General features: G+C 30.9%; 1 pseudogene; it reads right to left on the bottom strand.

Annotated features, from left to right (window-relative positions):
- Positions 1-43: 43 nt before the first annotated feature.
- Positions 44-13,734, bottom strand: LOC107868684 (annotated as a pseudogene).
- Positions 13,735-14,857: the final 1,123 nt, after the last annotated feature.

A 14,857-nucleotide genomic window follows, 5' to 3' on the forward strand; every position in this document is an offset into this window, starting at 1 on the left:
TAAGAAGAAATTTTAACTTTCTAATGTTTGTATTCAAGAAAAAGTATGAAAAGCAAGATATTTCACACAACACCAGCAATGTGAACAATGTACATGAAAAAAACAAATAAACACATGGTTCTCTCAGTAGCAAAAGAACTCAAAAACACTCTTCCCCCTTCCCTAGAGCCTGGGGCAACATATGTTGCGCACACATCAATAACTTCATTCAACACAACTACTGGCAAAGCATGTCATTCCCCCTCATGTGTTCTTCTTATCCTAGAACCAGGCTTCTAACAGAAAAAAAATTGATTCACATCTTGCAGCATTGCCATATTTAGACGTGCTATACTTTCGGTGCACACCAGTAAGCTTTTCAACTGCTATCTTCTGATGGAAAGAAACCATTAATTTCGAGCACTCTCTCTCGTAGAAAATAAGGCACACGATTACACATCTTTATCTGCTCGATAAAGGGATGTACATTTACAAGTATCTTTAAAAACAAAATATACTTACAAAATCTGATTCTTGTCGTAGCTGCTATGCTTCTCTCAGGTTGTGTTCCATTCCCTGGACACACCAAGAGTGCACTGAGCAGTAAAGATAGCTGCAGCAGCAAGCACTGATGGTGGGAATCTAACATTTCATATTCAACCAGACATAGCTTGATAAAAAAGAAAGACATGATCTCTACCTGATTTAAACAATGACAAAAAGTTGTATGAGTAGTGATTCAGATTGTTGCGTTACTTTTTCATGTGACAAAGACGTTTAACCGACCTTTTTATCAGACTGAGAGGCTTTAAGAAACTGCGCATAAACACATAAGTTGTAGGTATTGTCATGTTGAACTGTAAGGCATTAACCATCAACTTCTTCTGTGGATAAGAAACGATTGAAATCATTTAGCAAGGAAGAACAAAATGGAGATATAAGTCCTGATAATGTAAGATTTTGGTCTTTAAACTAATCATTTCAAGCACTTCTTTTCTGGAATAAGCCTTGTCAGAGATCAAAATTAGATCCTCCACTACAGTTACAAAAACCTCTTTATACTTGTAGGAGAGAAGCAAAGTTGTTATTCCAACAAGATGAAGTTGTTTCCTAATCACTGACTGAACTGCCAGGAATCTATCGATGAGATTCATAGTTAAATACAAAGTCTCCTCCATCAGTTCAAACTTGTAGTGAACCTATAAATTGGATTAGACGTTAAATGACACCTAAAATTATCACATTCTTCTTCATAAAACTCAGAAATGACATACAATAACAAACACTATATACCTCAATCATTCAGTCAATGAGGATGCCTCTCATCCTCTCATTGATATCAAATTATTGTTCTATATAGTTTGGAGGGAAACAACCAACGATCTGCAATTGAAAATGACATTAAAAGAAAGGGGTAAAAAATACACCTCTATTTCTTTCCAGATTTCAATTAAAACTGAAACAGTAATCATCTTTGATAGAATAGCATCACAACAGAAACAGCCCAAGTATACCCTCTATGTATCTATATATCCTATGTTTTGCACCTATTATTTTACTGACTAAAAATTGCAGTCCATGTTGAAATTAGAGTGAGTAATTTGGCAATATATTAAGCTTAATGAGATCTTATCCAAAAGAATTAGATAATCAATTGAAAAATATGGGACTTCTGCTAACTCTACATGTCATAATCCTAATATGCATGTACAACAACAACAACAAACTCAGTGTATTCCCATACAGTGGGGTAATGAGCATGTACAAGTTGTAAATAAAAAACCTTCTAACAAACAAATAGGAAGAGTGGAGATAACATCTCTACCTCAGCCTTCTTGTAGTAGGTATATATGTCATCAATGTATTCCACTACAGTGAGTTCGTTCTTTTTATCAGAACTCTTTATGTCCACAACTGACCAATCTTCTGCATCTTCCATCTCAATTTCCTCATCCTGAATCAAAGATTTAACACATCAATGGCAATCCACAAGAATTATATTCAGAACCAAGATATATAGATCATATAAGCTTACCAACATATCAATTTCTTCCATCATTGCTTCAGTATGCTGCACAAATATTGGCACGTCAGAATAACCAGTGGCCTTGTAATCTTCAGCATCGATAATTATGTTGTCTTCTGTTTCATTTTTAATTAGTGCTAATGGGATTGGTGACTTTGTTATATATGGATATACAATGTTAACAGTAGCTCAGTTATAAAATAAACTAGGAGGGGATAGACATTGTACCTCAACTGTTGATTTCTGTTGTTTGTTCGCAATTTATGCAGGTAACTTCCAGAAATGTTATTAACCCCACATATAAATTAAACATTACTCTATCTTCAACTCCAACTTTATAAATTCCATGGCAAAGCGCCTACTTAGTATCATGCAATCAAGAAATAAGCAAAACCTTGTGATCGGACGATAAATCGGAACAGGAGGGATCTTGTTAACAGTGTTGGCTTTGTTTCTACAATGAAATGAAAATAAATTTAAAACAGGTAGACAAATCAAGATTAAACTAAAAATTGAATGACCCCTTTTCGCCCCTGCTCTACTAGTGAATAGAAAAGTTACAACTTTACACCAAAGTTACAAAGATAGCAGGTAGATATTAGCCAATCCAAATATAGATTAGGATAGCAAGTGATAATACCGTGTCATTCAAAGGTCCACCACAAGTTGCAAGTGAATAAAACCACTCCCTCGAATCCACAGCACAAGAGCCAAACACTAAACATTCGGGCAGCACATCTTTTTCTTTAACGTATATATTTTTGGCACTTAAAATACATGAAAAATTAATGCAATTAGAATATATGCGTTACCATAAGTACAAAAATGACAAAATGAAAAGCTTAAAGATAGTAAACCTACCATTTCGACGTATTCAATCCACACTCGATGAACGCTCAAAAATCAGTGTTCAAGCTCGACAGATTATCAAATGCTTCAATGTCATAGATGAAAGATGCTTCTAATAAAAAATGGATTGCAAAGCATCCGAATCAAGATATGCCACACATGGTACCTAATTTCATCAAATTTTCAAAAAATCCTTTCTCCAACAATGACAACTGTGTGTCATCCAAAAAGCTCGTTATCGTTGTATGATAATTTGAATCCCCTCTCCAACGGTGGTCTGATTTGAATCAATCATTAGGATCAATAAAGTACTCGACATGATTTGTCTTGCTAGACATGATTACCAAAACTTGCAGAGTTATAAAGATAAAAACAATTATCAAATTAAAAATTAACAAAAAATAAGAATCAAGCTGCAAAAAAAAAAATTATTGGACAAAAAAATTGACTCAATGGCTACACAAAACACCAAAAATCTAAATCTAAACAACCTACTGATTGGACAATAGCGAGATCGGTGAGTAGAGAAACCACCTAAAACGCATTTTCATCAAGGTGATATAGATAGAAAAAATAGAGTTTATAAATTAATCTATGCATTATAGATTGTGATTTACGGAAAAGAAAAGTGGTTTTCAGCTCAAAAAAAATTGCTATGTAACAAATACTTCAAATGCATGCAATAAGATTAAGATAAAATGAGAGAAATTACCTAAAGTGCAAAGAGATGAATGGCAAAATCAAAAATCCTAAAGTTAGAATGCAATTACACCAAAGGTAAGAGAGAAATTCGAAGCTCAAGCTTTGAAATGAACTTTTTTTTGTAGCTTTATGAAATTTCTCGTCACCTGAGCTTATTACAATGGGTAAAACATGAAAATAAAATTAAAGAAAAAAATAAAAATTGAAAATAATAAAAATCACAATAATAAATTTAAAGAAAAAAAAAGAGTGAAAAAAAGTAGAATAATAAAAGTAAAGGAAAAATTAAAAAGTGAAAATAATAAAAAATAAAATTTGAGAGATAAATGAGTATGGAAAGATTAAAAATATATTTGAGGTGTGGATGGGTAAAATGATACTTTTAGTGTATTAAAAAGTAAGGAAGGTTATTCTTCAAAGACATTCTTATTTGGAATCAAATATCTAAAGACACCCATATTTGAATTTACGGCATGCAATTTCCTGAATGATGGGTGTATGATTAATTTGGCATAGTACAAGTTAACACATCTATAAGATCGGATCAATTTGAATTAGATAGACTATAAGCAAATAATAAAAGGAGAAACAAAAAAATATAAGAATGATTTTGAGTTGGTGATTGGATTACCAAAACTCATTATTTTGTTCAAATTGATGTATCCATCTTGATTCAAATAATCTTTGAAACGTAAGGATTCAACTCGTGCATTGATATAATCCATTCCTAGTTGGGAAAAATGTATAGTAAATTGTATCAAGAAGATGACGACAACATTGCATCATCCCCATATCCCCTCAAGTTTTATTTACACACTCGAACTTAGCATGTTTTAATTGGTAGATGTTTAAACACATAATGAAAAACTTATTTCAGACACTTTCGATTTAAAATTTAAAACGATCCTTTTCAATGCCGGTATAATGGAATGTAGGTGTGGAAATAGAAAAGACGGAACCTCGTCGGATTCATTTGGATGAACTTTTGAAGGGTCCGACAACACATGTCAGCTAGTGGGCCATTACTGTTCTTTTGAGATAAACAACATAAATCTAGGTAGTTTGAAGTTTAATTGCAGAAAATTTTGATATTTTATATAATTATTAAAAAATTTAATTTTGGATATGTCGAGATACATATTACATTCAACGAAAATATATTTTTTTCTTTGTAAAGATACATAATTAACTTTCGATACATTTTTTTCTAATTTTAAATCTGTCGAGGTAAATTATTAGCTCCTGATACATCCTACACAATTAATTAAAATTTTTGTAATTACTCTATAAGGAAGAGCTTTGTGTAAATATAATAAGTTAAAGATATATGTTTTTGTTATTTTTCCTTTTTTTGTGTGTGTGTGTGTGAAAGCACCTGAAAAACCATGGGTTCCTTTTTCAGTTTCGCATTTGGGCTCTTGTTGTCTTGTTTGTTTGCATAATAGTAGCCTAAACAGCTAACGTCCTTTTCTTTTACTTTTTCTATTCATACATTACTTTGTTGGCATTAGAGACAGACCTATGATGAATTTTGTGGTGCTCTGGTGTTCTTAAACTTAATGCAGAATAGATATGATCATATAAAAAATGTATAAATGTTGATTTAAAAGAGCATCCTGAAATCAAGAAGATAAATAAGAGATTTAGTTTTCAGATCGAACCTTAAAGTTTTGGACCTCTAGATTAGGGGTGTACATAGGTCGGGTTGGTTCGATTTTTTATTAAAATATAACCAAATCAATAATGTCGGTTTTCTAAATCAATAAACCAAATCAAACCAATATACAATCGATTTTTTTATTTTTGTTTTAGTCGGGTTTTTTCGGTTTTTCAATTTTCTCGATTTTTTTAGAATTACAATGTGATTGAAGAAAAAAAATTAAATGTTTTCACTAAAAAGATTTAAAAAAAAAAAAAAAAAACAATGGTCATAGTGTAGTTTCAATAAAAATTAAGTTGGCAAATTACAAAGACGTCTAAACTACTATCTCTCAAAGTAATATTATGTGGATACCCAATAGTTCAATTTCTAAGTCACTAGTCACAATAGCTTGTCTAAAAATTTCCTTCACATAAAATATGAGCATACAAAAGAACGAAAAATTGGAGACAATTTATTAAAAATTTAACTCCATAAAGTAATTAATTATAACATAATTCCATAAAAAAAGAGAAACAAACCTAAATCACAACTTGAAGAATGAGAAAAGTAAGATGAAAGTAAGATGCTTGGAAAGTAAAATGTAACAAGTGAAGCAGTTATAGAGTTTTAGGTTTTTATATTAATAGAGCTTTGTATTAATTTGTTATTAATGAAAAATACTATAATTAAAGGCACAAGAATATATATCTATTTTCTGAATATAAAAAAATAATAAAAGTAATTAGAAAGTAGATTATAAGTAGTATTTTTTACGTATAAAAAATTAAAATTATATTTGTATTACATCAGTTCGGTTTGGGTTCGGTTTGATTTTATTTTTGCTAATACCAAACCAAACCAAGAATGATCGATTTTTTTTGCCAACACCAAACCAATCAAATCAAATCATAAGTCGGTTTTTTTCCTCAGTTTGGTTTGATTCATTGGTTTGGTTTGATTTAACGGTTCGGTTTGTACACTCCTATTTTAGATCCACCATTGTTTGCTTTATAATAAAATATTATTTAATTTTATAGTCTTAAACATGCTGTGACGAGATATGCTTTTCTGAAATGTAACTAAAAAATAAGGTAATAAAACAAATTGAAACGTACGGAGTATAAAGAATGAGACAGCCATCAATTTTCTTTAAAGTATTAATGTTATTTGTGGGGCTAGAAATTATTTTGACCGGTAATTTTCTCTGAATTTTGTGCTGGCTTTTTGATCGATAATGTTGTATTTTTTATTTTTTATTTTTTATTTTTGTGTGTGTGTGGGTGTGGGGGTAACATTTTTAGCTAGGTGGTGAAAAATAGAATTTTTACTTACCTTATTGTATTTTGTTAAGCAGTTGTTGGTTTACGTTCAATATATAATGTATAACAAATATATAATCAGTACTGTAGTGTAAGGCTATTTTGCTGTGTGCTTTGTTGCATTGAGTAGTGAAAAAATCCGAGTTAATAACTTAAATGGTCACTCTATTTTGAACTTTTATCCCAGGAAGTCACTCAACTTTGATTTTTACTTCAAAAGTTACTCTACTTTCACATTTTTACTTAGAAAGTCACTCAACCTATTTAATCATTTTCTTAAAATAACATTTGCTTATGCGGACTTATTATTTAAATACAAAATTTAGAAAAATAAAAAATTATCTTAATGACCCTTTAATCCTTTTTTCCACAAATTAATTTTTCTTTCTCATTTTTCTTCTCCTTCTCATATATTATAATTGATTCAACATTAAATATGCCTAATAAAATATTAAAATATAAAATTAAATTTAACAATAATCGACGGATAAAAAATTATTAATATAAACTATATTAATACGATGAAATATAATTAAATGATACGTAATTTAACTCATTTATTACTAAAAGTCATGTGTACGTAGTTATTACATACATATAGTGAATCCCTATAACGTAGGTATATTACTCATAATATTTAGTTATGGGTATGAAATCCCTAATTCATCACACATATACATACAGTACAATATTTTTTCTCATACATATAGACAAATATTTATATAAAAAAAAAAAGGCATCTTTAGAGTGAAAATAGGAAGGGGGAGAGGGGTTTGTACCGTTGAGAGCGTTGCATTTATCATAAGCTATATAATGTGCAAATTTAAATTTAATTAGATTTCAATACGAACATTTATCAGATGGAAAAAAAGAAGTTGAAATAAGGATTGAAAGGGTAGAACAAAATAATTATAATTTTAATTCTTTGGTTATTGATAAATTTTAATGTGATCCTTTGATATTTTATTAAACATATTTAATATTGAATCGATTATAATATGCGAGAAGGAGAAGAAAAATGAGAAAGAGTAGGTGAGATACTAAATTTATGGGAATAAGGATAAAAGGGTCATTAAGAGATAATTTTTATTTTTATGAATTTTATATTTAAATAATAATTCCACATAAGCAAATGTTATTTTAAAAAATGATTAAATAGTTTGAATGACTTTCCGAGTAAAAATATGAAAGTTGAGAGACTTTTGAAGTAAAGATCAAAGTTGAGTGACTTTCTGTGATAAAAATTCAAAATTGAGTGACCATATAAGTTATTTGCTCGAAAAAATCCTTATTTCATCTATTATTTTAATTGACCAGCTTGATCAAAAACAAGTTATTGTCATTTTGAGTGGTAGAATATATTCGTGTTAAGTTGTAAGTTAGAGGTTTGAGTCACATAAGTAAATAAAGACAATATTAATTAGGTGAAAGTGCTAGAATGGAACTTCAGATCAAATAACAATAACAAAAAACTCAGTGTATTTCCACAAAGTGAGGTTTGGGAGGGTAAAATGTACGCAGTCCATACCGCTACCTTTGAAGAAGTAGAGAGGATGTTTCCGATAGACCCCCAGCTCAAGATAAAGAATAGTAAACAAAGTCGTGATGAAACATCAAGCAGAATGGATGGCTTAACAGGAGTAAAGAATAAGAAATAATAAAAATAGAAAGCAGAGCAATACGGAATAAGAGAACTAAGATCCATATGCAATAAGAAATATGAAATAGGACACCCGCCTAGTAGTAACCTACACTCACAGACCAAAGACACCCACCATAACCAAACTCTCCAGACTAGTGGCTCCTATCTATGGACACAATCCTAGAATTACTCAGGGACGGCTCAACACTATTGGGGGCCTAAAGCCAAACTTTGATTAGAGGCTTTAATATTTTTTTTTCAAAAAAAATATTATATAATATATAATTTTTATTTAAAATTTACTTTTCTAGCTTTTTGAGTTGCAAAGTTATGAATAATTGTCTTATAATCAATTTATTCTAATAATTCTTTTTCAATTGATAATATACCTAATCCACTCAATCTCTCTTGAGACATTGTTGATCTCAAGTAGGATTTTATCAGTTTTAGTTTTGAAAAACTTCTTTCCGCTGAGGAAACTGTTACAGGAACAGTTAACATTATTCTATAGGCAATATAAACATTCGGAAAAGAATCAAGTCTTTTTATTTGATTGAGTATAGCAATTAAAGTATTGTCATCTACTTGTACTATCTCCCTTAACACTCTTAACTATGAAAATAAGTCTAAACCATCAATATCAGAATGATTATTATATTTTAAAGAACATTCAAGATTAAGACAATGATTTTTCAAATTCTCATCATCTAGTGATTACAACTTTTTACCACTAAATAGAAATCCAAAAATATTTTCATAAGCTTCAAATTGTTCAAATCTATCTTGAAGAGAAACAATAGCTTGGTCTACTATATATAAGAAGTAATCAACTCTAAAAGATTCTTCGGGAGATTTTGTGATTTCATTATTAACATTTTCATCAAATTGTTTTTTCCTATGTATTACACGTTTCATTCGAAATTCAGGTTCTATATTCATCTCAAGTGCAATTTCTTTAGCAGAAATCATAGCACTTACAAATCCTTGCTCTCTATATTTAAAAAAAAAAAAAAAAATTAAACCCCTTAGTTGATCTATAGCAACATCAATATGCATATCTTTTGATTACAATGATTTGCTAACTGAATTAACTGTAAATAAAATATCATGCCAAATAGTCATACCCAATAAATATTTAAAATTTTCAAGCTCATAGGTTGCTAAGTAACTAGCTTCACTTTTAGTTTTTGGATCCTCGCTAACTTCTGCTAATTTCAGTAAAGCATCTCTTATTTGTGGAATTTGAAATCTTATGGCCTTAACACTTTCAATGCGACTTTTCCATCGTGTTTGTGACAATGATTTAAGAGATAGACCAGGTACACTATCTTTTAAAACTTTTCATCGCTTGGTAGAAGAAGAAAATAGTGTATATGCGTTGTACTACTCCAAAAAATGAAATAGCATTTGTGCAAGAATTAGCAACATCACAAAGTACTAAATTTAGATTATGACAACCGCATGGAGAATAAAATGATCTAGGATTTATATCTAAAAATCATTTTTGAACTCTTTGGTGTTTTTCCTTCATATTAGACCCATTATCATGTCTTTGTCCTCTGAAATTATCAATGTTAAGCCTAACATTTTTAATTTCATCTACAATAACTTTAAAAAGACTTTTACTACTTGTATCATCCACTTTTAGAAACTCTAAAAAATACTCATTAATTTTTTTTGGAGTTGTTGAAATATCAACACTTCGCAATATAAAAGACATTTGTTTTTGATGACTAGTATCCGGAGTGCAATCAAGTATAATTGAAAAATACTTTACCTCTATGACTTTTTCAATAATTTTATTTTTAATTTCACTCACCAATAAATTTATTAACTCATTTTGTATATTATGTCCTAAGTAATGATTGTGAATTTCATTATGTTTACTTCGCCAGATATGCTCTTGCATGATTGGATCAAATTCAGCAATCATTTCAATTAGACTTAAGAAAAATTCATTATTCTCTTGATAAATCTTTTCATTTTTTCCCTAAATGCCAAATTATTTTTTTCAAGAGTTTTTATTACAACAATAATTCTCGATAATACATTTTTCCAGTGTTCTCTATCCCTATTGATTTGATCTTGAACATCTTTATCAATGTTTTAATTTTCTTCAACCTTATTTCTAAGTAACTCCATGCACTCATATTAATAATATGTTCGTTTGATATCTCATGAACTTTAAGCTTAGCACTAAAATTTCTCCAATCTTTACTACTTTCACTTGCTAGTTTACTATTACTAATATTAAAATTTGTATTAAACAACTTGCAACAAAAACAATATACTTTATCCAAATCTCTAGAATAAATTAATCATTTTTTTCATGTCCTTCTCCATTTGCTAAAATTTGAAAATAATGAACATTAGAAAAATGCCTTGACAATTTATTATTTGAAAAATTTGTATCACTAATTCTAATTGGTCCTTTTTTCACCAGTAAGTCTCTCAATTTTGTATTGATATTGATCCATTGACTAGGATCATATATATTTTTATGAATACAATTATTTGATTGATTAAATTCTTGATTTTTTTGAGGATCTATATTGGATTTCTCATTAATTTCCTCCTCCTCTTTTCGAATAGTATTACTCCTATCATCAAATTCAACTGAATCAATAACTTGCTCATCTTGAGAACATTCTCCTATATTTTCTAATTCTAATTTTTTATTATTTATTAAAAATTTATCTAGAGCTCCTTTTTGAGATTCTACCAAAATATCAATTCTTTTTTTTTTTTTAAGTTTTGAAGCACCGGATTCATATTTTCTAGTTGACATATTAAAATTTTAATAAATAGTAAATGTGTAATTTATATCTACTAATCCACACAATTAAAAAAATTAAAAAAATGAATAAATAACAAATATGTCTACCAAATATCAATATGTGCATACACAATTATTTAACAGAATACTAATAATAATAAAACTAAAATAATAGAACCTGATATAATGACGATCTGAAAACAATAACTCTAATCTTCATAAAGTATCAGCAATCTTATATTCAAGAAAAAATTGAATCAATAATAATATTATGAAAAGAAATTTCTTGAACAATAGAAGTTTTGATAGTAGAAGAACTAAAAGAAAATAAGAAATGAAGGTAAATAAAGAGAAAAAAATATGTACGTTATTTATATCTTTCAATAAAAGGAAAATGAAAGGTCTAATTTAAAAGATAAAAAAAAGAAAGTACTAACTTTTTGCCTTTTTCAAGACTAGGCAAATCAATTTCTTTATAAACGTATTTGCCTTTTCAAAGTTGTACTACCATTTATTTTAAAAGAAAAAAAACGTTTCAAGGCAAATCAATATTTTACCTTTTGCAGTAATTGATTTGACAAGTGGGCCATTTATTCTTTCAAAATGGCATACATAAATAAATACATGTGATTTTTTTTTAAATGATGTAAAGTGGGCCCCCCAAAATTGGGGGCCTAAAGCATGGGCTTGGGCTGCTTGACCCAAAGGTCGGCCCTGGGATTACTAACCTGGCTAAGCAGGAGCTCTCCTAACTACTTGCTACAACCCCCGCACTCTCCCTAGCCTTCTACCCTTATCCGCGACCTCCACATCTTCCTATCTAGGGTCATGTCCTCAGTAAGCCGAAGCTGCTCCATGTCATGTTTAAGCACTTTCCTCCAGTATTTCTTCGGCCTACCTTTACTCCTCCTGAAGCTATCCAAAGTGAGTCACTCACACCTGCGAACTGGGGCATCCGTGCCCCTCCTCATCACATGTTCAAACCATCTCAGCGTTCCTTCTCGCATCTTGTCCTCTATCGAAGCCACTCCCACCTTCTCCCGGATAATCTCATTTCTAACTTTATCCCCTCTAGTAAGTCCAAATATCCAACGCAACATTCGTATTTCCGCCACCTTCAATTTTTTAATATGGGAGTTCTTGACTGGCCAAGACTTCGCTCCATACAGCATGGTTGGATGGACTGCCACTCTATAGAATTTGCCTTGAAGTTTAAGGGACACCTTCCTATCACACAACACTCCTAAGGAGAGCCTCTACTTCATCCAACTTGCTCCAATACGATTAGAGACATCCTCATCAATCTCGCCTTTCCCCTGAACCATGGACCCAAGATACTTAAAACTATCCCTCTTACAAACATCCTGGGAATCCAACCTCAACACCACTTCGTCCTCCTACCTCAAGTCACTAAACTTGCATTCTATATACTTCATCTTGGACCTACTCAAGCTGAACCCCATAGATTCAAGGGTTTGCCTCCAAACCTCCAATTTTTCAGTCCTCCCCCTCCCCCTCCCCCCCCCCCTCACGTTTCATCAATCAGCACTACATCATCCGTAAATAACATACACCAAGGCACCTCACCTTGAATACTTCATGTCAACACATCCATCGCCAACGCCAGAGGCGAACCCAGGATTTAAAATCTGTGGGTGCACCAGTGTTGTCAAAGATGCGCATAAGCCTTGAAGTAAGACTCAAAATGTGTTGAGCGATCGCCTCGCTTAATGTGCATCTTAGATTCTAATTTCTGATACATACTTTCCCTTGTCAATGAGGCTTTCTGAGGAAACGAACAATAAACAATTAATATTTTACTTTATCAAAAAAATAAAAAATTGTTCATATATTTGTCATTCATGCTTATATTATTAGTCTTGGACTAGACATATATTTATATCTTTTCTACCTTTATGCCTTTTTCGTTAAATCTCTCGCTTTATTTGTACTTTATGCTTAAATACAATAGACCTTGAAGCTTTTTTACGCTTATTATTTTTGATAATATTGTGGAGCACCAATATTATCTTAAGACGTTAAAAAAATATTTGGTGTCGATTAAGAAATATTATCATATTCAATTGATCGCTAAAGATATGAACAATACTGGAAAAATAAATATATAGAACAAATAAGAGTTTTAAGCTAATAATTTTACTTTCTTATAATATGAAGTTTACTTGTGGTAGCTCAAATGTCAAGTTGGGTTTCCCTTACGGATTGGTCGCGAATTCAAATCCCCATTCCAACAATTTTGCATGGACGGATGGGCTGACTTCAACAAGCGTACCAAGGTGCATTACCATTCATCTTAGGATGCACTATTAGCTATATCCCAATTTCTCAAGGTATATAAATATATACACACAATTTTTTTCGGCGTTAACGGGTGCACGTGCACCCCCACCTATACATGTGGGTCCTCCCCTGACCAACGCAAACAGGAACAGACTAAGAGTCGAACCCTGATGCAACCCTGTCTCGATCGAAAAATGCTCTGAGTTTCCTTCCACCATTCTCACCCGAGTCTTTTTCATCGTACATGTCCTTAATAGCTCTGATGTACGCCACCGGGACCCCTCTCACCTCCAAGCATCTCCAAAGAACCTCCGTACAGACTTTTTCATGTGCCTTTTCCAAGCCGATGAACACCATGTGCAAATCTCTCTTCCTTTCCCTAAACTGCTCCATCAAACTCCTCACCAGGTGGATTGCTTCTGTTGTCAAGCTACCAGGCATAAAACCAAATTGATTCTTCGAAATAGACACGACCCTCCTCAATATACGCTCAACCATCCTCTCCCAAATCTTCAAAGTATGAATCAACAACTTAATACCCCTATAGTTGTTGCAACTCTGAATGTCACCCTTGTTTTTGTATAACGGAATCATCGTACTCCATCTTCAAACCTCATGCAGTCTCGCAGTCTTGAAAATATCGTTAAATAAATCACTCAACCACCTTAAACCTGCCCAACCCATAAAATTTCAAAAATCCACCGGAATCTTGTCAGGCCCCGTCTCCCTACTCTTCCGCATCCTATGAATAGCCTCAAATCAAATAAATTTCACGAAAATGGTCATGAAATTTAAAATTTATTTTCTAGCCATTTAAATTTTATGGCTTGTTCTATACAGTTTCTACACACCTTCTATACAATTTCTATATATTATCTTATACATATACATATTCTAACAAAAATTATACAGTTTTGATTCACAATTTATACAATAATTATACATTTTTTTCCGCATTTTATACAACAATTATATAATTTTTATACATATTCTATACAATTTTGTATATATATTTTATACATATTTGATAGAACTATACAATTTCTATACATACATCTTATATAGATATACATATCCTATATAACAATTATACCATTTTTATACAATTATATTTAATTATTATTTTTAAACAACAAAAAAAAGAGCAGAATATTTTTTCATTAAAAAATTGTAGAAAAAAAAAACTGAAATATTTTTAGTAAAGGGGCAAATGACCCAAGTTGGAAAGACTGAAAATGGCCAAATGGCCCAATGGTCATTAAGTGGCAATTGTATTGCCGACAGGACACACAATATTCATATGCCCAAACTTGGGCTATTTTTTTAAAAAGGGCTACACCATGTATTTTTCCCTATTAATTAGTGGAAAAAATACATAAAGTAGCATACTTAAGTATTAAATTATAAAAAATAACAACACTTTTATCAAATTACATTTTGTAGCATATGTATTTGTATGTATTTATATTTTTGTAGTAACAGTTTGCAAAAATACAAAATACATATCGATTATAAGGGCAGTAAAAATCATATGTATTTGTATTTTTGTAGCAACAGTTTGCAAAAATACAAAATACAACTTGCTATATTATGAAATTATGAAACGGTTGCTATGAAACTC

The sequence above is a fragment of the Capsicum annuum genome, chromosome 4 (assembly GCF_002878395.1).
Source record: "Capsicum annuum cultivar UCD-10X-F1 chromosome 4, UCD10Xv1.1, whole genome shotgun sequence".
Taxonomy (NCBI): domain Eukaryota; kingdom Viridiplantae; phylum Streptophyta; class Magnoliopsida; order Solanales; family Solanaceae; genus Capsicum; species Capsicum annuum.